Source organism: Schistocerca cancellata, chromosome 5 (genome assembly GCF_023864275.1).
Source record: "Schistocerca cancellata isolate TAMUIC-IGC-003103 chromosome 5, iqSchCanc2.1, whole genome shotgun sequence".
Classification (NCBI taxonomy): Eukaryota; Metazoa; Arthropoda; class Insecta; order Orthoptera; family Acrididae; genus Schistocerca; species Schistocerca cancellata.
In genome coordinates, this window is record NC_064630.1 from 528109084 (window position 1) to 528137022 (window position 27939).

The 27939-nt window shown below is 42.1% G+C and overlaps 1 pseudogene; it reads right to left on the bottom strand.

The window, feature by feature from the left end:
• Positions 1–4792: 4792 nt before the first annotated feature.
• On the bottom strand, positions 4793–4909 carry LOC126189209 (5S ribosomal RNA; annotated as a pseudogene).
• Between the last annotated feature and the right edge of the window lie 23030 nt (positions 4910–27939).

Below are 27939 nucleotides of genomic sequence, written 5' to 3' on the forward strand. Positions count from 1 at the left end.
TTAACTTCTGAGGTCGTCAGTCCCCCAGAACGTAGAACTACTTAAACCTAACTAACCTAAGGACATCACACACATCCATGCCCGAGGCAGGATTCGAACCTGCGACCGTAGCGATCGCCCGGTTCCAGACTGTAGCGCCTAGAACATCTCGGCCACCCCGGCCGGCTTCCCAAGAAATCCTGTCACATTTATTACAAAGGCACAATACAATAAACACATAAGAAAATCAGTAACCAACTTTGTATTCCATTAGAGTCGGGTCAGTCATTATCAATTTTGCCCTATCCATGTCGGAAAAAAGTCGTCGGTTCTTGTTTTCCACCGAAACAATTCATGAGTTTCAGCGATTCTCATTGCCTACTCTGTGCTATCGCCGAGATGGCCATGAACAACGAAAACGAATTGCCCACTGCAGTATTGAAAGCAAAAGCCACTGACACCGTAAGTGCATCTTAACCAGTCATTCCGTATGTATCGCTTTGAGTTTCTGCTAGCGTTAGAAAAAGACGAACGATTCCGTTAGTGTGAACAGCGTAAAAACGAAATGTACCCGAGCTCTTAGGATACGTTAATTTTGCAGACTGACTACGGATGTTACTTATGCGTGGCGAGACAGCAGCCCCATAATACAAACATTTAATACATAATACAAACATTTAAGGAGCAATGGATTGGTCGAGAACTATAGAATGGCCACGGCCGTCATATGACGTTAATGGCTTAGGTTTCTGGCTATGGGGGCATTTATAAGTGTCGATGTATCCACATCCACCGACAACCTGTGCACGTTACAGTAGCGAATGTCCCATGGTTGCGACCAACTTCTAAGGGGAGCAGTGTTTGCTCGCGTGAGTTCGTAAGTTTTTAAAGAGTCTGGCGAAAGGAGGGTCAGAATGAGCACCTCCTGGAGTGTCAACAGACAGGTTGATATTATAGGATAGAATGGGCCGTTTCTTAAAAAAACTGTTCTTTCTGGGATATATTTATGAGACTTTTTCTCTAATTTCCAGTAGTAGTATCTCCTGTAAGAATATAGAACACTTTTGGACGCCTTATATTTTTCATTCTTTCTGATGTCGATATTTCCATGTTCATTCCTAGGGCGTGTGGTGACAATATTATATGATGAGTTTGCAAAAATGCACTTTTTTGGAAGGTGTTGCAGAGATCTGTATAGAGTAGACAAATCTCTGGAGTGAACATTGGGTTCTACGCATGTCAGCAACAGTAAACTGAACTGTGGTTCAATTGGAACTGTCGCGTGGTCTCAGGATACCGCTGTTGGCATACGCATTCTGCAGAGTTCTGAATGTTAGTATCAGACATACTTGCTGCATTTTTACTGTTTGTGTATTCGTAAGAGCAGCCATTAATTACTGTTCTTGAAACTGATACGTAAAAGTAGGAATTTTTTTTATATGTCTGTATTGTCCTTTTTTTATTGCATTTGAATAATGTTTCGAATCTTTTGTTATAAATGCAGAATGTGTAGGATTATTGGGTAAAGTCATTGTTCGTCTGCAGCAGTCATTTGTAATAGTGAACAATATATTTGCGTTCACACACATAAAATGCAATGAAAATCTAGAGCTAAAAAGTGCTTTTCTTTTGATGGTGAAATTCTAAGAAGATTTTGTAGACTTTTTCCCTCCCGGGATTCATTTCTGATAGCTCACACCAGCATTATTTAAGGTCTGTTTGGTTGTTTTAAACTGGAGTAACCACATGGTACTCTGTAACGTGAGGAAACGTTTTTGTGTTTAATTCAAAAGCAAAATACACTCCTGGAAATGGAAAAAAGAACACATTGACACCGGTGTGTCAGACCCACCATACTTGCTCCGGACACTGCGAGAGGGCTGTACAAGCAATTATCACACGCACGGCACAGCGGACACACCAGGAACCGCGGTGTTGGCCGTCGAATGGCGCTAGCTGCGCAGCATTTGTGCACCGCCGCCGTCAGTGTCAGCCAGTTTGCCGTGCCATACGGAGCTCCATCGCAGTCTTTAACACTGGTAGCATGCCGCGACAGCGTGGACGTGAACCGTATGTGCAGTTGACGGACTTTGAGCGAGGGCGTATAGTGGGCATGCGGGAGGCCGGGTGGACGTACCGCCGAATTGCTCAACACGTGGGGCGTGAGGTCTCCACAGTACATCGATGTTGTCGCCAGTGGTCGGCGGAAGGTGCACGTGCCCGTCGACCTGGGACCGGACCGCAGCGACGCACGGATGCACGCCAAGACCGTAGGATCCTACGCAGTGCCGTAGGGGACCACACCGCCACTTCCCAGCAAATTAGGGACACTGTTGCTCCTGGGGTATCGGTGAGGACCATTCGCAACCGTCTCCATGAAGCTGGGCTACGGTCCCGCACACCGTTAGGCCGTCTTCCGCTCACGCCCCAACATCGTGCAGCCCGCCTCCAGTGGTGTCGCGACAGGCGTGAATGGATGGACGAATGGAGACGTGTCGTCTTCAGCGATGAGAGTCGCTTCTGCCTTGGTGCCAATGATGGTCGTATGCGTGTTTGGCGCCGTGCAGGTGAGCGCCACAATCAGGACTGCATACGACCGAGGCACACAGGGCCAACACCCGGCATCATGGTGTGGGGAGCGATCTCCTACACTGGCCGTACACCACTGGTGATCGTCGAGGGGACACTGAATAGTGCACGGTACATCCAAACCGTCATCGAACCCATCGTTCTACCATTCCCAGACCGGCAAGGGAACTTGCTGTTCCAACAGGACAATGCACGTCCGCATGTATCCCGTGCCACCCAACGTGCTCTAGAAGGTGTAAGTCAACTACCCTGGCCAGCAAGATCTCCGGATCTGTCCCCCATTGAGCATGTTTGGGACTGGATGAAGCGTCGTCTCACGCGGTCTGCACGTCCAGCACGAACGCTGGTCCAACTGAGGCGCCAGGTGGAAATGGCATGGCAAGCCGTTCCACAGGACTACATCCAGCATCTCTACGATCGTCTCCATGGGAGAATAGCAGCCTGCATTGCTGCGAAAGGTGGATATACACTGTACTAGTGCCGACATTGTGCATGCTCTGTTGCCTGTGTCTATGTGCCTGTGGTTCTGTCAGTGTGATCATATGATGTATCTGACCCCAGGAATGTGTCAATAAAGTTTCCCCTTCCTGGGACAATGAATTCACGGTGTTCTTATTTCAATTTCCAGGAGTGTATTTGTGAAATACTTCACTCCTGTCTGAAAGGATGTTTTCCACAGCAATCTTTACCCAATAGCAAACTGGAAGGAAATAGTAACTTAAAAATGTATGGAATGAATATCTGAGAAGTAAATGAAAGCTGAAAAATGAAATGCTGCATTGGGTGAAACTTCAGCATGTTATCTAAAAGATGATTTCTGCAAAATCCTGGTGTAGAACATTTCGTTTGTTTATTTTTTATAACATCACTGGCAAACTTAGCACTAATCTGTTTCTTCTGCTTTCCAAATAAGTCAATAAGAAATCAAACGATTAAATGTGTTTCATTATGATGGGGGAACAGAAATCATACAAAAAACAATCACTTTACTTATAATATTGTCCACTACCCTTGATGTTATTACATTGGTCTATGACTTAACATGTGATACTATACCAGGATTAAAATGAATTTTACGTACGGCAACTAGGCTAGAGTGGGATAGTGGACGCCTTCAAATATTCGTTGTGTGACAGATCGAACTGTAGTCTGAAATTAGAATTATATTAAGACCTTCAGTTGCTAAAGGGCGTTGATATGTATCAACGGGGACAGGTGAAAATGTATGCCCCGACCGGGACTCGAACCCGGGGTCTCCTGTTTACATGGCAGACGCTGTATCCATCTTTTTCTTTGCGCATTTTGTTCGTTGTATTTCGTCGTAGCGGACGTCACATGACATCCGTCGAAGTTAGTTGTTGATCTTTTCACTCAGTTTTTTTTTTTTTTTTATTGCAGAGGGCAGCCAGCTCTCTGACCGAACACGCTGAGCTACCGTTCCAGCGCTCGATGAATTTGTACGTGGCGGACGTCCGATGACAGTTGTTCAGATTCTTTGTTGATCCGTTCACTCAGTTTTTTAATTACAGAGGCCATTCAGCTCTCTGACCAAACTCGCTGAGCTACCGTGCTGGCACCCATCTGTGCCACCGAGGATACCGAGAATGGCGCGACTGCAGGGACTATCGCGCGCACGCCTCCCGCGAGACCCACATTCTCACCTTGTATGTCCACACACTACATTCGTAGTGTACCACCCCAACACACTCATTACTCGTGGAAGACATTCTTAACAAGTCCCGCAAGAGTTCAGAGAATATGTGTGCATTCGCACAGTAGAAGAATGTCATGGCCGTGTTGCCAGAACTATATACTCATATGGATATGATGTGTGTTCTTTCGGACATGTACGAAAGAACAGACACCTTAACCATATAAGAACTGTAGTCTCGTCCGATGCCTCGTCAGATATGAAGATGATAATTGGCTTTTAAGTTGGCGAAGGCAACGATTGTGTAACTTGATACCTATATTTGCGCCGTATACAACACCCTTTCCGCTACAAAAACTAGAAAAGCAAAAGCACTCCGTCTTCAGGCCGCAAGCGGCCCATCGGGACCATCCAACCGCCGTATCATCCTTAGGTGAGGATGCGGATAGGAGGGGCGTGTGGTCAGCACACCGCACTCCCGGTCGTTGTGATGGTTGTCTTTGACCGGAGTCGCTACTATTCGGTCGAGTAGCTCCTCAATTGACATCACGAGGCTGAGTGCACCCCGAAAAATGGCAACAGCGCATGGCGGCTGGATGGTCACCCATCCAAGTGCCGGCCACGCCCGACAGCGCTTAACTTCGGTGATCTCACGGGAACCGGTGTATCCACTGTGGCAAGGCCGTTGCCTACAAAAACTAGAACTGCAACATAAATTCAAAAAACTTATGCCGAGTGGTTATAATGAAAGTGCAGCTACACACAGTGGTTTAGTGTGGGCTGTAATTATCGTATAGTAGCCTAACTAGGCAGCTACGCTAATGGATTAATACGGAGCCGACTTAAGGTGGAAAACATTAGTTCCAATTTTGACCACCAGGTGCAAATCTGAGGCTGCGTATTGTATGTATCATGGTATGACATCTACGCTGTCATTTGACAAGCCACAACGTGAGTGAACGATGTGGCTGCCGACAAGAGAGACCGTGCACTGTTTGTGAAACTGTTTTATGCGGACGGCAGCAATTGCAGCGCTGCATTCACAGAGTATCGCCGACTGACAGCTCTGAGGAGCTGCCCAATGCCATTAACTGATTTAAAGAAGGTAATACGGAACTTTGAGGAAAACCTGGTGAGCGTGGTGTGGCAGTTTGAAAAGGACGGCTTGCTGTCCCGATGAAAGTAATTGACGAAGTTGTTGTTGCTGCAACTGACCATGTTGTACCTTGCCCCGGGTAGTGTTAGTGCTCGTACAGTGTCACGAGTTTTGGCCATCCAACGGTCAAACATCTTGCGGTCTATTTTGCACTGGAAAGCGTACAAGATACAGACGTTGCAGCATCTGAAACCTCGTACTCCGCAACTTTCTGAATTTGCTCTTCGGTTTCTGGTACGGATGGAAGTTGATGACAGGGTACCGGGCAATATTCTATGGACTGACGAGGCACATTTTACACTACAGGGTGCAGTGAATACACAGAACAGCCAAGTGTTAGGTACTGTTAAACAGCACGTGAAGAGCCATTGTGCATGAAGTGCCATTGCACTCGCAGTATGTGTCTTTATTGTGTGGATTCACAAGCACCTTTACAAGGTGCATTCAAGTTCTAAGGCCTCCGATTTTTTTTCTCCGGACTGGAAAGAGATAGAAACATGCGCATTGTTTTAAAATGAGGCCGCGTTCATTGTCAATACGTCCCGGGCATGGCAGCACCGTACGGCAGATGGAATTTTACCGCCAGCGGCGAGAATTAGAACTGTTTTAAATACTTAAAATGGCGACGTTTTCCTTACTTGAACAGCGTGCAATCATTCGTTTTCTGAATTTGCGTGGTGTGTGAAACCAATTGAAATTCATCGACAGTTGAAGGAGACATGTGGTGATGGAGTTATGGATGTGTCGAAAGTGCGTTCGTGGGTGCGACAGTTGAATGAAGGCAGAACATCGTGTGATAACAAACCGAAACAACCTCGGACTCGCACAAGCCGGTCTGACGACATGATCGAGAAAGTGGAGAGAATTGTTTTGGGGGATCGCCGAATGACTGTTGAACAGATCGCCTCCAGAGTTGGCATTTCTGTGGGTTCTGTGCACACAATCCTGCATGACGACCTGAAAATGCGAAAAGTGTCATCCAGGTGGATGCCACGAATGCTGCCGGACGACCACATGGCTGCCCATGTGGCATGTTGCCAAGCAATGTTGACGCGCAACGACAGCATGAATGGGACTTTCTTTTCGTCGGTTGTGACAATGGATGAGACGTGGATGCCATTTTTCAATCCAGAAACAAAGCGCCAGTCAGCTCAATGGAAGCACACAGATTCACCGCCACCAAAGAAATTTCGGGTAACCGCCAGTGCTGAAAAAATGATGGTGTCCATGTTCTGGGACAGCGAGGGCGTAATCCTTACCCATTGCGTTCCAAAGGGTACTACGGTAACAGGTGCATCCTACGAAAATGTTTTGAAGAACAAATTCCTTCTTGCACTGCAACAAAAACGTCCGTGAAGGGCTGCGCGTGTGCTGTTTCACCAAGACAACGCACCCGTACATTGAGCTAACGTTACGCAACAGTTTCTCCGTGATAACAACTTTATAAGTGATTCCTCATGCTCCCTACTCACCTGACCTGGCTCCTAGTGACTTTTGGCTTTTTCCAACAATGAAAGACACTCTCCGTGGCCGCACATTCACCAGCCGTGCTGCTATTGCCTCAGCGATATTTTAGTGGTCAAAACAGACTCCTAAAGAAGCCTTCGCCGCTGCCATGTGAAAAATGTGTATGTCTGCAGGGCGATTACGTCGATAAGTAACGCCAGTTTCATCGATTTCGGGTGAGTAGTTAATTAGAAAAAAAATCGGAGGCTTTAGAACTTGAATGCACCTCGTATTCTAGGTCCGTTCTGCTTTGAAGAGAATACACCCAGAGAGCGTGTCAGATGCACCGTGACGTCTACTTGTTATTGAGATCTCCTTGTACAGTGCTTTGGAAAAGCGCTACTGCGTGGAAACCACTATTTTCAAGCAAGATGGGGTAACACCTCATCTGCTTAATGCAACTTTCCACGAACGTGTTGTCTCCAGAGGGTTTCCAGATGCATGATATGGGAGATCACCTGATCTGAACTGGTGTGATTTTTGGCTCTGGGAATATCTAAAATAATGCGTTTACCAGGGACACGTTTAGTTTTTACGCGATCTGAAGGTCAGTATAAAGGAACACTTTGCTCAAATTCCACCGGAACTGAAATGGCGCGAGCAACTGTTGATCACGTCGTTTTACGGATACAGCATTTCGTCGACGTCTCCGATGCTCGTATTGAACAAACTGTCTGAACGGCAGTTTATACTAAAATCAACATTATGCCTTCCTCACTTCCTTTTCTGCCCGAGCCCTGTTCCTTGCCCATTACGTACGGAAACATTTGTATACGTCTTTCTTGCGTTCACAGCGCCAGAATTGTCGTTGTAGCCAAAACTGGAACTATTTGTTTTCAGTGTAAATCGGTTCCGCATTAATGTATTAGAATATTTACCAAGTTTCGCCCCAATACGGTAGTCACAACCCACACTGGACCTCTCAGAGTAGCTGTATTTCAATTATAACCACCTCGTATTATACAGGGGGAAAGTTTGCGACGAATATTTTGATGCATTTTGTATATGAATATCAAACAGCAGTCCACGAGAAATGCTAGATCACTCCACTGCTTGACTTTTACAAGAGATAAGTGTGTCATATTTTTAATATTTTGGCAACATTTTTATCTGTTAAGGTTTTTCACTTCTGATTTATTCTGTAATGTTGTCGAAGCTTGCAAATAAAATGTGCTAAAATATGTCAATGTTATTAGTAAGCAAAATTATGTGATAGCCTGCAAAAAAGAGAAAAATAAATACACAGAAAATAATGATGAAGCGGTTGGTGTAGGTGCTGATTTTTCGGGACTCTTTCAAGGGCTGTAGGTTACTACTAAGTCCTTTTGCAATGCTATAGAAGTAAAAATTTTCCTCGAAAAGACTCGGGAATTTGATAAAATGCCGCCTAAAACCGAAAAATAGCGATGGCTGTCACTGAAACAAAAAATAGCTGCTTGTGAGCAGTGACTCTTGTCGCAAAGGAACGAAATGGCGCTTCATTTTGCTCCACAGTGTAAACTGTTATAGTGTTCGCGAAACACCTGTACCTAATCCATTGCACTAACGAAGGGAATCTGTCTGTTCTAGTGGTGCACTGACGTTCTAAATATTCGCGGTGCTCTACGGACAAACCCATGCCGTTCTGACATCACGTGACCGGCTTGGCTGTGTGTTTTGCCACTCGACATGAAATCTGTTCTGCACATCTGAGTGCTCACTCCGGAGATATTTCTGCTCTATGGACGATTATGCTGGTATGAACTGTGGAAGCAGAGTAGTTGTGTAAAGATATGGCTGTGTGTTGGAAACTGGACAGGGAGTACATAGTTCGTTGCTAGCTCGCCATGCATTTGCACATATTGAATGGGTTGCCCCCATGTAGACAGACTGTTAGAGCAGTGGAAAAGACAAAAGTTGCATATCGAGTTACACCGGTTACGAAGGACTAAAGTACAACATGTTAGGACGTGTGATTTTGGAACTAACCACTCTGAAACCATTAGAGTGCTGTTCACATGCTAGGTACAAACAGACTTCATAGACAACGTAACCTGCAGGCATAACCATGCAGGTGGTGTAAACTTTTATACTTACATAGGAAAACTCTGTAAATATCTTGCATTCTACCTGCCGAATAATTTGTGATTATTAGATATGGCAATATTTTAGTGATTTTTTTAACTGTATTTGTGCTGTTACTTCCAACAGTCCTTCTAACTTTACATCTATATTTCGCTAGCCTAGTTACAGTATGTGATGGAGGGTACGCCTTCTAACTTTACATCTATATTTCGCTAGCCTAGTTACAGTATGTGATGGAGGGTACGTTGTGTATCACTGCCACTTCTCCACTTTCCGTTCCAGTTATGAATGGTTCGCGGGAAGAACGATTCCTGACAAGCCTCAGTATGAAATTTATTCTCTTTAATGTTACCTTTATGATCTACTGGTTAAGTATACGTGGAAGCAAACAATATGTTGGATGACTCTTGTAGGAATGTACGCGCTCGGAACGTTAACAGTAAACTACATCTTGATGCAGAAGACCTCTCTTGCAGTGTCTGCCACCGGAATTAGTTCTACATCTCCGTCACGCTTTCACGCTTTCTATATAAAGGTGTAATGAAACGCGCTGCTCTACTTTGGGTCTTCTCTATAGCCTCTAGCAAACCTATTCGGGTAGTAAAGGACAGCAGCACATTGATAGATAACACTTTTATAGCCCAAGAGATGTTTAAAAACATAAATTCTTGTCCTGTTGAGAATGGCCTTTCTGGTCATGGTGCTCAGCTAATTACAGTATATGACATAGCTCCATTCAGTAATTCAAAACTACCCTCCAAAGTTGTGCATTAAATTAATGACTCAACAATTAGAAATTTCAGGGAAAATCTTCAGCAGTTAGACTGGGATGAGGTGTACAAGGAACCCGACGCTAATTTAAAATATAACTTATTTTATGATACACTTTTAAGAGAACTTGAAAACTGTTTCCCCCAAGGAAGCAGTTAAATCTAATTGTAAGTTCAAAAATGGCTTTGAGCACTATGGGACTCAACTTCTGAGGTCATCAGTCCCCTAGAACTTAGAACTACTTAAACCTAACTAATCTAAGGACACCACACACGTCCATGCCCGAGGCAGGATTCGAACCTGAGACCGTAGCGGTCTCGCGGTTCCAGACTGTAGCGCCTAGAACCGCTCGGCCACCCCGGCCAGCTCTAATTGTAAGAAACCATGCAAAAAACCTTGGCTTACTAAAGGAATAAAAATATCTTGTAACCACAGAAAGGAACTGTATCTATCAACAAGAAAGAGTAATGATCCATAAACAGCCAATTATTATAAAAACTACTGTCCTACATTAAGAAAGGTTATTAAAAAGTCCAGAAGCATGTGCATCATGTCTGAGATTAATACCTCTGATAGCAAAATCAAAACAAAGTGGAATATTGTTACAAGGGCGACAGGGCAACGAAGAGCACAGGATGACGGCATTACCATCAAAACGAATGAAAACTTGACAAACAACAAGCCGGAAGTCGAAAACTATTTGAATAATCATTTTTTAAATGTTGTAGAGAAAATAGGATCTAATTGTTCATTAGAAGAAGCAAGGCAGTTAGTGGAAGAGGCCTTACCCACACAATTTGATACAACTGAAATTCCACCCACCTCTCCTTCTGAAATTAGGAAGATAATAACCTCTCTCAAGAATAAAAGCTCACATGGAATTGATGGCATTTCCTGTAGGACAATAAAAGTTTGTTCCCAAGAGATAAGTGGGATTCTTAGCCACATATGTAATAGCTCTCTGAAGCAGGGTATTTTCCCAGATAAGACTGAAGTACGCCATTGTTAAAACACTGCATAAAAAACGGGATATGTCTGATGTCAACAACTACCACCCAATCTCTCTTTTACTGCCTTATCCAAAATTCTTTAAAAAGTAATGTACTGTACAGTAGCTTCACACCCTTGTAAAAATAAAGTTTTAACAAAATGTCAGTTTGGTTTCAACGGAAAATGCTATATATACTTTCCCTAATGAAATATTAAATGCTCTGAGTAACCGAAAATCCCCGTTGGCATTTTTTGTGATCTCTCAAAGGTTTTTGATTGTGTAAATCATAGAATACTTCTAGATAAACTCAAGTACTATGGTATGAATGGGACAGCGCTCAAATGTTTTAAATGATACTTCACTCGTAGAGTGCAGAAAGTTGAAATAAGTAGTTCACATAATACGCAAGAAACTCGCGATTTCCCAAACTGGGGAACAATCAAGAATGGTGCCGCAAGGTTCGGTCTTGGGTCCTCTGCTGTTCTTAATATATATTAATGACTTGCCATTCTATATTCACGAAGATGCATAGCTAGCACATTTTGCCGATGATACAAGTATAGCTATCACACCCAACAGACAAGAATTAACTGATGAGACCACTACCCACCGCTTTGACGAGCAGATTCATCGATGAAAATCTATTGGACTCGTCGGTAAGACTTCGTTCGCAAGACGTAACTGCGAAGTAGAAAGATGTTATGAGGGTGATTCTGTGAATCCTAATATTATTCATGCATATGTTTCAGATGGGTAGAAAACAGTCTACGTAAGAAGTGTTCTTGATTATCGATGATGTGTCATCCAGAAGTATTGAAATAAGTTTCCACCGTGCAACTCGATCAACTGGAACTTGAATGGCAGGTTTGTCAAACTCAGAGGCAGATAGCTACCAAGCACAAGTCCGGGATGTGGCTCATTGAAGGGAAAATAATTTATTCATTTTCTGTGCTTCAGACGTGTGCAGATTTGACCTCATAGTACTTGCAAATGGCAAACATGATTCAGAAGATATCTTGATTAAGAAGTTTGCTACGGCTTGCAAAGCAGTCTATGTCGGAATGAAACACTTCAAAGGCGAGTGATTAGTTATTATGTAAGGCAGTCTCGCTATGTATCAGGCAGTTGAGTGTAACGACATGGTTGTGCTCATCCTGTGGTTACTATCTTATCGGTTTTCATATTTTGGATGCACCCGAAAGCGACAACACGAGATGCCAAACAGAAAATATACCCTATCCTGAGAATTATCTTACTAATAGCCATATAAAAATCTTTAAATATGTTCCCAGAATGGAACACGATCCACTGAAATGTACGAATAAATAGGACTGGCATTTTTGTCGTACTTTGTAGGAGATTTTCTATGTTTCTGACTTATGAAGAATCGACTATGTAATATTTGCAACAGTAAATCATGATATTTTGAAGATATCTTCGTTAAGAAGTCAGCTAGAGATAGTAAAGCCCCCTTTGGCATAAAGCAAGGCTGACAATAGGGAGAGACAAGATATTATCTCAATGTGGCTCGCTTTGTTTAGCCAGATGAGTAAAACCACGTAGAGGTGCTGATTCTGTGCACACTAATTTATCAGTTTTCATATTTCAGATACCAACGAAACAACAGAAGATTTCCGAAAGGCTGAAGAAACACTTTCTGCTGTTTCGTGATTAAAAGTGCACTACATTGTTTGAAATGATACTAGTGCAATGCAAGAAAAGCTAAAGACTGGAAGTCTATCAAAGACTAGGGTAAGCGTCATTTTGCGCCAGGAAACAGTGATATCGTATCCCTCTGCGCCACTGATCCTGGAAAAACTAATGTTATTCATCTTTTCGATCATCGAAGCTTACATATTAGACTACAACTAGTTTCGTAAACTCTGAAGAGAATAATTCTGCGATATTGGGGTTGAAAGGATTTTAAACGTTCCAAAATGCTACCCAGCGTATATAGAGTCCAATTAATGGATGAAACTTACTGAATTCATAGGTAACTCCTTCTTCACAAGAAGTAACTGCCATGTAGGAGAAAGTTAGAATGCTCATCTAATGATATCAGTGTTTGTGTTACAGATGGGTAGAAAATAGTCTGCAAGAGACGTGCAAAACAGAAAATAAACTCATTCCTTAGGAATATCTATGGAAAAGGCATGTAAAAAACTCTAAAAAGGTTCCTACCATGTAACACAACAACTGAAATGTGGAAATAAATCGGACTGGCAGGTAAGTCGTATTTTGTGGCGCACAGTTGCCCAGCAACAGCCAGTGCTGCGGCTCATAGACCAGAATATAATTTATTCATTTTGAACTTTTCGGACGTGAGCAGAACTGGTGCCATAGTTTTTGCGACCGGAAAACCTGATATGTTTGTAGACTTTTTGATTAAGAAATCAGCCATAGCTGTAAAGCACCCTCTGACAGGATTCAAAGCTGACGCAGGGCAGAGACGAGATACTATCTAAAGGACTCTCGGTTTGTATCAGTGAGTTGAGTATATGGTAACTAATGTAGGTACTAACTGATTCACTTTTTTCATATGTGTACGAAAAGAATAACAGAAGCTCGTTCTGCTTATTTCATTATTAACAATGCAGCTGCATTGTCATTGTTTTTAGTGAAACTAGCAGACCGCAAATAAGTTAAAAGGGTAGAAATCAATCATACATGAAGGTATGTCGAAGTTTGTCTCAAAAGGCTGTGATGTCGAAACTCTTTCTCTCACTCATTCTGCAAAAGATAATCTTATTTATCTTTCATATTTCATATGGTTACAAATTAGAGTTTAACTTGTTTGGAAGCGTCAGAAGAACATAATTCTCCTATTGTGACGATTGAAAGTGAATTAAACCAGTGAAAATGCTACCCAGTACATTGAGAGACAGATTGATTAATGGAAATATACGGGGCTCATATTAAAACGCTATTCAGAAGTGAAGCGTGTGGGGTTTCGTGACACTGGATATTGAGCATCAGTGACAGAGAGGCCATTATTTTGTCAGTCAATGGTGGGAGGGAAAGCGACGCTTTGGGGGTGGTGGAATGGGTTATGTCCTTGGCTCAGTGGGTGAAGTGTGAGTCAGACATCTGTGGTTGCACTATCAGTCATATATTGACACATAAGACTTTTTAAACAAACGGTATAATACATTGTGTTTTCACTTTCTCGATTCCTCGATGCAGAGTCGCATCACGGAGTCGTATCGTGTAGACTGTAGTGACCGCTGATGCTGCGACGGCTCGTGTCGCAGCGGAGCGAGGGGAGGCGTATTCTTAACAATCAGTACCACACCCGTGTCACACTGCGGTGGCGGCGCGGTCTTCTCTTTGTGAATTCGGTCGTTGCGTTATTAACAAGTGGCGCGGAGTGCTCCGTCCCGGAATTGAACCAGCGACCCTCAGGTTCGGCGTCTTCTCGTGGAGCTCATCAGTCTCTAGGTTAACAGGTGTCCCCTTGGGTGAGGCTGCACTCCTTTTGCTTCTACCAGCCACCTGGGTGTTTGCCACATGATCGTTATTCTGGTAACATCTGGGATGGTAGCTTCTGCGTTGACCTGTTGGTGCGGTACCGACATCTTCTGTCAAGCAGCGTAGTGGCTAAGACGTTGCAGTGGAGTACGTTGTCCACTGAGAAATTCGTCCAGGCGACGTTTCTTCATCTCTTCTTTCTCCTCTCGCAGGAACCCCTCATGGCCGTTTGCCAGAGGTATTTGTTCGTTGTTTTCGCCAATGTCGCCCAGTTTCCAGGGCGGCGACCGACTCTTCGGTCATTGATCTATGCTCCCCACGTTGGTCAGAAACGTGAACAATGTCGACACACGTTCCGGCTTTCCTTGGTTTACCTCTATGCTGGCGTGGTCGGGCATTGCTCTGTCGCCCTTCTCCACATCGCCAGATACGTCACGCATATGAGTTAAGTATGACGACAGTTCCTGGAGCACTGACCGCTGATTGCGAACTGCGCTTTTCGTTGTACTCCTTAGAAGCATTGCCCATCAGCTCGGTCGTTGATCATTCGAAGTGTTGACTGCTGATGCGCGAACTTCACTGGTCATTGGCCTCCTAGTTCGACTGCTGGCGCTTCCGAATATTGTGGTTTAAACTGGCGAAGTGTCTAAAATTTTCATTTGACCTATAATCAGTCTGCTGGATCTCTGCTTTGAACAACCATAAACAACACATTATTATTATACACAACCATAAGTAGCACATAGTTGTTATATATAATTATTATACAGCCTACATCTCTCTTCCATCCGGAAAAATACGTCCTCGAATTTTCTACTATGTCCATCTACAAGCCTGGCAGGAAGATAATATAATACATTCATTCCGTAATAGCTTCAAATACATCAGCATTAAATATACTTCTGAAAACAATACTAGAAATATGGCAGAATCCTCAGTAACAGTACAGTGAAGTAGCAAGCAACAATTGCCTCTACGTACATTTGAGCAGTACATATGTAGGCTCAGGATTCTTGTAGACATCAACTGGAACTTCATGTAACGATATGTTATTGTTTGTCTTGGGTTTTCGTCTGATATACAGGAATGAAGTGCAAAGTATAATTGTGAACTAGAAGGTTCAAGAAATACTTGTGTCCAGTACCATAATTCGAGTCTTATGCTCTTCTTTCAACTGTACAATGTGCTGCATCGTAGCGTTGGCATCAATCTCGCCTTGTTGTGTAGTGATAAGAACATCTAATGGCTGCAGGACGGAGGAATCAAGGGAGATGTTTAGGTAAGACAAATTCTGAGGAGCCAATAGTTCAATAAGTGTTTCTGGCCAGTAAATCAGTGCGTACAATCAGGTGATAATAGTCGAACCGGTTACGGTTGCGAGAAGGTGAAATTTCACACCTGAGAGAGAACATAATGAGCTATTAACTGTTTGTCACTGCCGCGGAGTTCAATACGTTCGATTGTAGTAGCAGTACCATGGTCGAAACAGTGTGCAAAGACAAAGGTTGGTTGCTTAGCTGCATAAAGCCAGTGTTCTGCTACTTGCTCGAAAAAATATGGTGTAGCAGTTAGTATGTCAAGCGGGCAATTTGAAGCTTTGTTTTTCTTAAAAATATTGCTAAGACTCGCAATAATCGGTGTTCACTACATTGACACGTAATGGGCGTATGGTATGCCGCTCGTGTATGCAATTTCTTAATTCCGTAGATGTTTTTACTGCATGTAGTGTCCCTTTTCCAATATTCACCATTATCGAGGTGAAAAATAAATAAAAATGACTGTATGTGAATCAAAATCAATTGCAAACATTGAGTTATCATTGATTTAACTGTAAAAATATACAATATATATCGATAAATGCAGAAAAGACATTATTTTTAGTGTATGAGATTATAATGTGTAAGTAATTAAAAGAAGTATTATCATCTCTGTAAGAGTATAAAACACAATGCAATGCTCATTCTTCTGTCTAGTCTGTTTTGTTCTGTTCGTTCTGGTGTTAGCTGGAATAAGCTACGCAAGCTATTGTGCTGCGCTAGCATTTGTTTCTGTCGTAACGTAATTGCAAATATTTAATGGTGTAAACTGTGTCCTAGTAAGAATATATTAGTATAAAGTGATCTCCGTGTGTTATTTCAAGAACCTACGCCACATTTATCTTATGAAAAGAATATTTAATGAAAATTATTTCGCATGTTTCCAGCTGCTGCGGAGCGAGTAACAGTAATCTCTGACTGTTAACATTTAGCCGCCATTACGCGGTACATTTAAAAATATTTTTTCACAGCACAATGTCTGATAGCCGGAGCGGAAGAAATTAAGTAAAAATATTCAGTGAGATTAATTGAAGTAATCCAGTGGAATAATTTTATTAAAACTTGTCTATTTTCTGTGATAGTAATAATTTCAGAGCTGAGTACTACTACGCTATTGCATTTACAGTAATTTGTAGGGAGCCTGGCGCTTGATAAAACCAGATATAATACGTAATTGGCAGCCTACGAAATTCGTTATTTTGCTTATTATATCTCATTTGTATTTTTCCGAAAGCTAAAAGTAAAAACTAACTCCACCAAAAATCAGTAACAGATCACGATAAATCAAAGGACAAATAAATTTACTAGGAGAGTATTTCCGCAAAATAAATAAACAACATAAAAATAAATAGTTACATTATTTTTTCTTTTAAGAGATATAATAAATGGCGCCCAACGTGGGGCTCGAAGAGATAAAATATTTTTTTTAGGGTTTGTATGTATGTAATTGTTAACATGTATTGTATGTATTCTATGTCTATCAAATTCCATTTCATGTATAAACTTGAACGAGGAAAGCGGAGAAGAACTGTATAGACCCTGAGAGGACAAGATAGCAAAAAGAAAAGAAAAGAAAAAAGAAATCAAGGTAAGGACCACTATGCATAAAAGCTTGCTACATAGGCCCGTATCATCAAAGTATAGTAATATAGATGGTACATGGTGTACAGTGGTGTAGATATTAGTATTGTGTGATTTTGGAAACAATAAGCAGTTTGACTTGTGAACTTAGTCCGCATTTGTAGTTAGGAACAATTTTGTAGTTAGCCCAGTGAAAGTTATCGTCATTATGGGAAAAGTTGGACATGTGTTAGATTTGCAACCAGATAATGTGTCCAATCTTACAAATAATGTGCAATTATTGAGCGATATGGATAGTGACACTGACTTACTAAATATTAATAGTGATCGAGGGGGAGAAAATGTAGTTACCGGTGATATGCCAGGAAGTAGCCAGCAGACGAAAACAGTAAAACCGATAGGTGCTACTAGCAGGGCTAGTGATAATTTTCCAATGATTAGAGCAACTACCACACCGGTATGCTCACCAATACCGGATCCATTTGCTGAATTTTTACGAAAATTAGAGAAAAAGAACGAACAGCTAGTCAATCAGATAAGGGAACAAAACGAAGAAAGAGAGAGATTGAGGGAAGAGAGGAATCACCAGCTAGTCAAGCAGATAAGGGAACAAAACGAAGAAAGGGAAAAGGTCTTAATAGAAAGCATAGGTACCATGTTCAAAAAGATATATTCAGAAATGACAGAAATAAAGAAAGCCCAAGCCGAACTGCCGAACATTGTAAGCAACATAGCACAAGATGTGCAAACGCTTCAGACGGCACACACAGTGATCCGGGACGAAGTAGAACAGCTTGCGAACCGAATGGACAATTTAGAGATGACACAAAAAGAAACCATAGAAACGCATTTAAATGATCAAGCCCAGAAAGTAGAAAAAGAGTTCCATGACTGGCTCACTGAAAAAGAAATCCAGATCACAGAACGTGTAGAAAGCAAAATACAGTCTGCTCTGCAAAAATTAACTAACGGAGCAATTGTATGTAAACAACCCACAGTAGACACGCTACCACTCGCAGGTGAAAAAAGCGAAGCGAGATACAAATTGTCAGTACCGCTGTTGCAACAAGAAATGTCGCACAGAATTACTGAACTCGAGCGTGCACATTTGCAAATGCCTCACAACTATGGCACGCCTGTTAGGAACGTGTACGGTAATGAGCATATTACGTACAGTTCATACCAACTAAAAGGCGATTCGGAAAGAGAAAACACACAATTTACGGGAAGCATTCCTATTCATAACCACGTGGGGGCAGCTTCTACTTCCACAAGCAATAACATTGATGAAAGCTTAATAAAACACAGACAATTCCAAGTATTTAACGCGGAAAAGAAGACAGTGCATCCGGTAATCTTCATAAAAAGATTCTGAAATGTATTACCGAATGCCTGGAATGAACGCCAAAAAGTTCAGTTCATAATCGCATATATACAAGGCGACGCTGCCTTATGGGCAAATGAAGTCATAGAAAATTGCCATAGCCTGGAACAATTTGAAAAATCTTTTCTAGACAGATACTGGTCTAAGGCTATTCAAGAACGCCTGAGGACTGAAGTATGCAGCCCGCAAATGTACAATCACAAACAGGGTACGCTCCGTAAATATTTTGAAAAATATATCAACAAAACTAGATATTGGGATGACCCCATATCAACCCCTGATGTGATCAGAATCTTAAAATTACGATTGCCCAGTCATATACGAGACAAATTAATAAATGTACCCGAAAATGACCTGGAACGGTACTTGTCTGTGCTGGACGAAATTGATCTCTCCCAGGAAGAAAATGGATAAATAAAGACCGGGAGAACAGTAATGGTTCACCACGCAAGTTTAAAAATGGCAACAACAATTCCAATTTTGGAAGCCACGGAAATGGAAAGGAAGATCAATCCGTAGAACAAAACAGGAAGAACGGAAACGGTCAACCACCTTACAATCAAAAACGTAGGTGGGAAGATAGAGGACATCCCGGCTACAGTAACAGTAATAATAGTTACAATAACAAACGTCGAAATGAAGGTCAATGGCCACAACAAAGCAGAAGTGCCAACAACCGCACTTACCCGGTGCAGTGGATGCAAACTTCCATGCCACCACCTCCGCCTCCTAACGGTAACCAGTACCAGTGTGACAATAGGAATTTTATGCAGAATACTAATGCAATACCACAAACATGGACAGACTCGAATAGCAGCGTAAGGATAGTAGAAATGCCCACGGACGGAAACCACCATAGTTCAAGACCGTCAAACGAACAACGGCCACAATAAGCTCCCAATTGATGGTCGGCGAAAAAATAGGGGGCACTCCTAGAAACAATACATAAGATAATGTATTATTACTGAGGTACCAAGAGGGAAACAGTACACAACATGATTTACTTATGGAATCAAACCAATGTAACAAAAAAGAAATAACTGAAGTACAAACCATCATAAAAGCTAGAATTAATGAATTGCCAGTAGAAATATACATAGATACAGGTGCCACTACTAATGTTATGAGCTATGATCTATTCAAAACCTTGAGCCAAAACCGCAACTTACCGACATTTCCTGTACAAAACTGCTGTGTCATTGGAGCCATGGGAGCACAAGCACAGAAAGTTCAGTATCAGGTGCTGGTAGATTTATGCCTGGGAGAAGATAACGTAAAATGTATCTTTCTCGTAGTCAAAGGATTGAGAGTAACCTGCATCCTGGGGGGAGGTTTCCTGAGCGAGAAAAAAGCAAAAATTGATTTCTCCCGCGGTAAGATCTCCCTACTGAATGAAAATAAGCAGATTGTACTGGATTTAACACGAACGGTAAGTACACCCGGTAAAGATTGCCCGAGCGTACGAGTAAAAAGCGAAGAGATGCCCATATTTCAATTAAGCAGCGATTTAAGGGGCCAGGGAGGATATTATACGGACACAGCTCACAACGAAACGCTTCAATGGACCGAAAATCTTAACAATAAAGCACAAGAATCATGTTATCTAACTGAATCCCAACGAAAGCAGCTCGCACAGTTATTGAATAACTACAGTGATGTTTTCTCGGAAAAACCTGGAATCATCAAAGGGTATATGTATAATATAGATGTGTTTCCCCATGCGATATTCTGCCAAGCATCATATTCAGTACCGTGGACGAAAAGGGAGGCAGTTAACAAAGAAATACAAAAAATGCTGCAATGGGGTATAATAGAACCATCCCTTTCGCCGTACAGCAGTCCGCTGGTAGTTGTAGCCAAGCCAGATGGAAAAATCAGACTTGTCCTAGACGCCAGGAACATTAACAAAATTATAGTACCTGTTAGGACGAGACCGGTGAATTTAGAAGAACAAATACAGAAATTCTATGGAGTCAAATATCTCACCTCGATAGATATGCGAAGTAGTTACTGGCAAATCCCGCTAAACAAGGAATCTAGAAAATTCACCGCCTTCATTTTCAATGGAAGGAGTTATCAATTCAAAGTGTTACCGTTTGGACTCAACGTAAGCGCAGGCGTATTCATTACGGCATTGGACCAAGCGCTAGGCGCAGACTTGCTAGAAAAAGTTACTCTTTACGTGGATGACCTTCTAGTGGCCACAAGCACATGGGAAGAGCATATAGAAATCCTGGAAAGAGTGTTAAATAAGCTCGCAGAAGCAGGAATAACTGCAAATCTTGAAAAATCAAAATTTGGGAGGGATCAGCTTAAATTCATTGGGCACATCATATCACCTTCCGGAATAATGCCTGATACCAAGAAGATACAAGCGATCAAAGAATTTCCACAGCCCACAAACAAAAAACAGTTAAAATCATTTATTGGACTAGTCTCCTTTTTCCGACGTTTTGTGCCGAATCAGCTGCTCAACAATGAAGCCTTGCTCACCTTACTGCGAAAAAATGTCACATGGAACTGGTCCGCAGAGTGTCAGCAAGCTTATGAAGAGATCAAAGGAGCTTTACTGAATGCACAAATGCTCTACCATCCGGATATGACCTGGGATTTTTGTATAGCCACTGACTCTACATCCTATGGTTTAGGAGCATGTCTGTTTCAAGTAGAAGAAACCAATGGGAACAGTGAAATAAGAGTTATAGCTTTTGCCAGCCGAGTGCTTACCAAATGTGAAAGAGCGTATTCGGTGACCGAAATGGAAGCACTCAGTGTTGTATGGGCTCTGCAAAAATTCCATTATTATGTTTATGGCAAGTCAATTAAATTGTTCTGTGATCACCAAGCCCTAAGCTTCCTATTAACCTGCAAACTATTACATGCCAGACTAGCCCGTTGGGCATTAGTACTACAGGAATACAATTTAAAAATTATGTACATGAAAGGGCAAGATAATGTCATTGCGGACATCACGTCTACCAGTAGGCATGTCACAGCTAGGTGAAATGATCGAGCGAGCGTCAGTATATAGAGTTTTATTAATGACGTCGCAACCAGACCGTCGTGAATATTTGCACCTGCGCAAGAATGTAGGACAGCTGCAAGACGAAGATCATACCTGGATGAAAGTGAAACGATCACTAATATTAGAGCAAACTAACAGCGAAAATTCGCGGTACAAAGTGGAGAACAACATATTGTACCCCAGAAATGACACTGCCTCAGAAAATTGGTGCGTGTGTATCCCGTACAAATACATACAAAATTTTATCTGGTACACGCATTACGCATGGGGACATGTAGGAATACAGAAGTGTGTAGCACTAATACAAAGATATTGTTACATCCCGAATAGTAAACGTGTGGTCCAAAAGATATTACGAACGTGTGACGTTTGTCAGAAAGCTAAAGCCAACAATAGAAGCAACAAAACAGAACTGCATCCAATTATTCCGATACAGCCACTTCAAATTGTGTCAATGGACATCGCAGGACCATTACCTACGGCTCGCGGTGGAATGAAATATATATTAGCTGTTTACGATACCTTTACTAAGTATGTGAAATTGTTTCCAATGAAAACCACTACTGCCAAACAGATGATACAACGCATATCAAAAGAATTCATACCGAAAACAGTAAAACCACTAAACGTTCTAACAGACAATGCTAGATATTTCACTGGTCAACTGTGGAAGGAGTTTCTACGTGAGCAAAACATAAAGCATATATTAGTTGCACATTTCCACCCGGAAGCAAGTCCCGTAGAGAGAATTTTTCGGGAACTCAACAGATTTATCCGAACATATACTCATCAGCAACATACAAAGTGGCCGGAATTGTAGCCCGTCTTTGAAAATATACACAACAATCTACCTCATCCAGCTACCGGATATACGCCCAATGAGTTATTATTTAGTACTGCAGAACTAAATGAATGGATCACGCCGCTACCAAAATTGCCGCGCACAGATAAAAGGCAAGAGGATAAAATAAAGGACGCCATCAGCAACATGACGAGCTGCGCTAGTCAACGAAAGAGTCGATATGACAAGTCAATAAAACGGACAGTCCCATATCAGATAAACGACTTAGTTTGGATTAGAAATCATCCTAAGTCGTCACTCGTAACAAAGAAGAACAAGAAATGGCAAATGCTGTATAATGGACCTTTTAAAATTATACAAATACCGCACGGTTGTAGCTACCTTATAGCTGATGTGATGAGCGGGAAGATCAAAGGATTGTATCCCTATAAGGACTTAAAGAAATTTGTGGTACCTGACAATAGGACATGAATGGTTTACCGTATTTTTATGTATTATGTAGGTTTTGCACAGACTTCAATATATATTTTTGTGTAGTTGTAAGAATTTGATGTTTTGTTTGTGCTTAGTATATAAGATGTTTTGTCTTTATGTCAAGGAATGATTTACACATCAGCCTTCAAAAATGAGTAAAAAGAAGCTAAAGGACCATCAGTTGAATGATAGTATTTGTTTAGAAACATAATCAGTAAGTGTGAGATGTTTTTCAGTGGTTATCAGAGTTAGTAACTATAAATTTTATTACGCTGTGTGATAAATGTTTATTTAAAGAATGCACTAAATATTCTAATCTGTCACATGAAAAATGAATAGAAATGGTATATGCAAAAGACTGTGCACATACCATGTGACATCTGTGATGGTGTGCTTTGACCTTAAAAGAGAAAGTATAAGCATCTAGCCACAATATTTGAGATTAAATGAGAGCTCCACTTTAGAGCCTGTTTTTGCCAGTTGCAAACCTATTTTAGGATACGCGATTACGCTAACAGCTTATGGAGCTAGCACATGCGCAGGGGTCCTAATCCCCAAATGAATATACCCTATGACAAATTTATTAATGCTTAAGTATAAAAATATTGCAAGTCAGGCCAGAATCCGTTGCATGTATGATGTAACACTTAATTGTATGCAATAACAGAACAAAAGTGCTTTTGATCTGTGAAATTTCATTGTAACATATTGTGTAAACGAACAGACATCTGTGTCACTATGTGATATAAAAAAAAACAGTAATCATGTAATACAATTGTATCAAAGTCATGCTGTAAGCAATACTAACAGGAACTATAATAGTGTGTTGGTATTCGCGGAGGAAGTGTGAACTTTGAGAACTGTATTAGTGATCAACTTGGACAGTGAACACTTATGTGCTGTACAACTGAAAAAACGCGAGGTACAAACATTAACAAAACATATCTGTGTGCAGTGACCGAAAACACAAAACTGTGATCAGTGTGTGTTCGAAACTGTACAGACAACATTTTTTAGTTTGGACGCTACCTCCTGTGCGCCAACAATTAATATGACGTCACGGACCACGTAGTAGGACGTTACTGCAACGGCAACTACGGTGGAACGCCGTCAAACAAGAATAGTGAAACATAAATGTTCCATACGAAGTGATGACAACAGGGATGTGCAGTGCTTACTTCAGCATCATATCTCCTGCATCATTCAGCACCAGTACGTGCAAACGAACACGAAAATACCAAGTAACTGAGCCTGTGCCTCGATGATGCAATAATGTTGACTAATCAATTCTTACCCACAGCCATAACATCTTACAAAATCCGTTCTATAACATATGTGCATTTGTTTCATGATTTGCACGAGTCAACATCCTCTCCCGTGCTGAAAACTTTAACGAGCGGTGCGCAACAATGCAGACGCACCAAGCAGACAAAAAAACGTCGTTCCGTACTCCACATCCTGACCGCCGCCTACGGACAAGAAAGAAGACAACGGTTTCCAGCCAACGCTCCATGGCAACGGGCACGAGGCATAGCGGTAGCGACATACAGCGTCATCCACACCACACGACTAGAAATGCGGCGACAAAAATAAAAAAAACTCAAAATATTAGCAACACAAAAAAAAATTGATGAACACTTTCATACAAAAACTATATGTTTGTTTCTTTTTCAGAAAATTTTATATTTGATGTAAATACTTGTAGTACCAAAACATGTAGAACCAACTTATGTAAGTAACACAAAGGGTTAAATCTATCAGCTCTGCCGAGGTTTTTCTGGGGTTTCCCTGCGGCCCTCGTCCAAATGGAAGAGCTTGTTATATTGTAACTGTCCCAAGCCATGTTATGTAGAAAGACTCAAAATGAATATGTACCCATGACCTGATACACGGTAAAGTGAACTGAAAGTGACCAACGAACAATAGAAAAGTGACACTCGTGGTCTACAAGGACCAAACATTAAGTAGTGTGTTGCTTGTAGCCCAGGGGGCCGTGTAGTGTCCCTTTTGCAATATTCACCATTATCGAGGTGAAAAATAAATAGAAATGACTGTATGTGAATCAAAATCAATTGCAAACATTGATTTAACTGTAAAAATATACAATATACACTCCTGGAAATGAAAAAAAGAACACATTGACACCGGTGTGTCAGACCCACCATACTTGCTCCGGACACTACGAGAGGGCTGTACAAGCAATGATCACACGCACGGCACAGTGGACACACCAGGAACCGCGGTGTTGGCCATCGAATGGCGCTAGCTGCGCAGCATTTGTGCACCGCCGCCGTCAGTGTCAGCCAGTTTGCCGTGGCATACGGAGCTCCATCGCAGTCTTTAACACTGGTAGCATGCCGCGACAACGTGGACGTGAACCGTATGTGCAGTTAACGGACTTTGAGCGAGGGCGTATAGTGGGCATGCGGGAGGCCGGGTGGACGTACCGCCGAATTGCTCAACACGTGGGGCGTGAGGTCTCCACAGTACATCGATGTTGTCGCCAGTGGTCGGCGGAAGGTGCACGTGCCCGTCGACCTGGGACCGGACCGCAGCGACGCACGGATGCACGCCAAGACCGTAGGATCCTACGCAGTGCCGTAGGGGACCGCACCGCCACTTCCCAGCAAATTAGGGACACTGTTGCTCCTGGGGTATCGGCGAGGACCATTCGCAACCGTCTCCATGAAGCTGGGCTACGGTCCCGCACACCGTTAGGCCGTCTTCCGCCCACGCCCCAACATCGTGTAGCCCGCCTCCAGTGTTGTCGCGACAGGCGTGAATGGAGGGACGAATGGAGACGTGTCGTCTTCAGCGATGAGAGTCGCTTCTGCTTTGGTGCCAATGATGGTCGTATGCGTGTTTGGCGCCGTGCAGGTGAGCGCCACAATCAGGACTGCATACGACCGAAGCACACAGGGCCAACACCCGGCATCATGGTGTGGGGAGCGATCTCCTACACTGGCCGTACACCACTGGTGATCGTCGAGGGGACACTGAATAGTGCACGGTACATCCAAACCGTCATCGAACCCATCGTTCTGCCATTCCTAGACCGGCAAGGGAACTTGCTGTTCCAACAGGACAATGCACGTCCGCATGTATCCCGTGTCACCCAACGTGCTCTAGAAGGTGTAAGTCAACTACCCTGGCCAGCAAGATCTCCGGATCTGTCCCCCATTGAGCATGTTTGAGACTGGATGAAGCGTCGTCTCACGCGGTCTGCACGTCCAGCACGAACGTTGGTCCAACTGAGGCGCCAGGTGGAAATGGCATGGCAAGCCGTTCCACAGGACTACATCCAGCATCTCTACGATCGTCTCCATGGGAGAATAGCAGCCTGCATTGCTGCGAAAGGTGGATATACACTGTACTAGTGCCGACATTGTGCATGCTCTGTTGCCTGTATCTATGTGCCTGTGGTTCTGTCAGTGTGATCATGTGATGTATCTGACCCCAGGAATGTGTCAATAAAGTTTCCCCTTCCTGGGACAATGAATTCACGGTGTTCTTATTTCAATTTCCAGGAGTGTATATCGATAAATGCAGAAAAGACATTATTTTTAGTGTATGAGATTATAATGTGTAAGTAATTAAAAGAAGTATTATCATCTCTGTAAGAGTATAAAACGCAATGCAATGCTCATTCTTCTGTCTAGTCTGTTTTGTTCTGTTAGTTCTGGTGTTAGCTGGAATAAGCTACGCAAGCTGTTGTGCTGCGCTAGCATTTGTTTCTGTCGTAACGTAATTGCAAATATTTAATGGTGTAAACTGTGTCCTAGTAAGAATATATTAGTATAAAGTGATCTCCGTGTGTTATTTCAAAAACCTACGCCACATTTATCTTATGAAAAGAATATTTAATGAAAATTATTTCGCATGTTTCCAGCTGCTGCGGAGCGAGTAACAGTAATCTCTGACTGTTAACATTTAGCCGCCATTACGCGGTACATTTAAAAATATTTTTTCACAGCACAATGTCTGATAGCCGCAGCGGAAGAAATTAAGTAAAAATATTCAGTGAGATTAATTGAAGTAATCCAGTGGAATAATTTTATTAAAACTTGTCTATTTTCTATGATAGTAATAATTTCAGAGCTGAGTACTACTACGCTATTGCATTTATAGTAATTTGTAGGGGGCGTGGCGCTCGATAAAACCAGATATAATACGTAATTGGCAACATACGAAATTCATTATTTTGCTTATTATATCTCTTTTGTATTTTTCCGAAAGCTAAAAGTAAAAACTAACTCCACCAAAAATCAGTAACAGATCACGATAAATCAAAGGACAAATAAATTTACTAGGAGAGTATTTCCGCAAAATAAATAAACAACATAAAAATAAATAGTTACATTATTTTTTCTTTTAAGAGATATAATATGCAGTAGCATTCGATGTTTTGGAGATTAGGGATACCTGACGTGTTCGAAATTGTAAAAATTTATTAAGCTGGCCCCATTTCACTGGAAAGGAGTGCACTGTATAACAGCCATACACATCTGTTTTGCCAGTCACCGGGAAGGAAATATGAATTCCTTGGGTAAGTGATAGTACTACAGCAAATATTCCTTATCTGTAGGGAAGGTTAACTGTAGTGAACCCGGTAACTGTTTATGGATCCGAGTCAAAATGAACATAAAGTGATAGTAAAGCTGGCGATAAATATCCCTGCACTGCATGGTGAATGGCATCCTTGGGATCTTCTGCTGTTAGCCGTGCATCCGCTGTCTGATCTGTGAGTAACTGAAGTAGCCTCCGTACTGAGATCATCGTATCCTCTATATCCAGTCTAGTTTGTATTATCTTTCAATTGGTATTCAATGTCACAGTGGTAGCTCAGATACACTTGTTCAAATTCTTGCGTAACATTCCTAACGGACTTGGTGTTACTGAGTACTGCTTGTTCTAAGTCATTTAACCTTGTGGTGTGCCAGGCAATAATGGCCTTGTTGAGACTTGCTGTAATTGTAACGTCCTGTAATATATTATTTAACTGCGTGATATCGTCGTCGTCTGTCATGTCGAAAACGGTTTTTAATAATTTATCACCTGCATTAATCCATCCTCGTATAAATCATTTGACTGGATGTGGCATTAATCCTTCTATTTGACGCAGTTGGATTCGTAACTGGTCATATGAGTACTGCAGAGTGTATATTCGCTTGATACCTCGTCA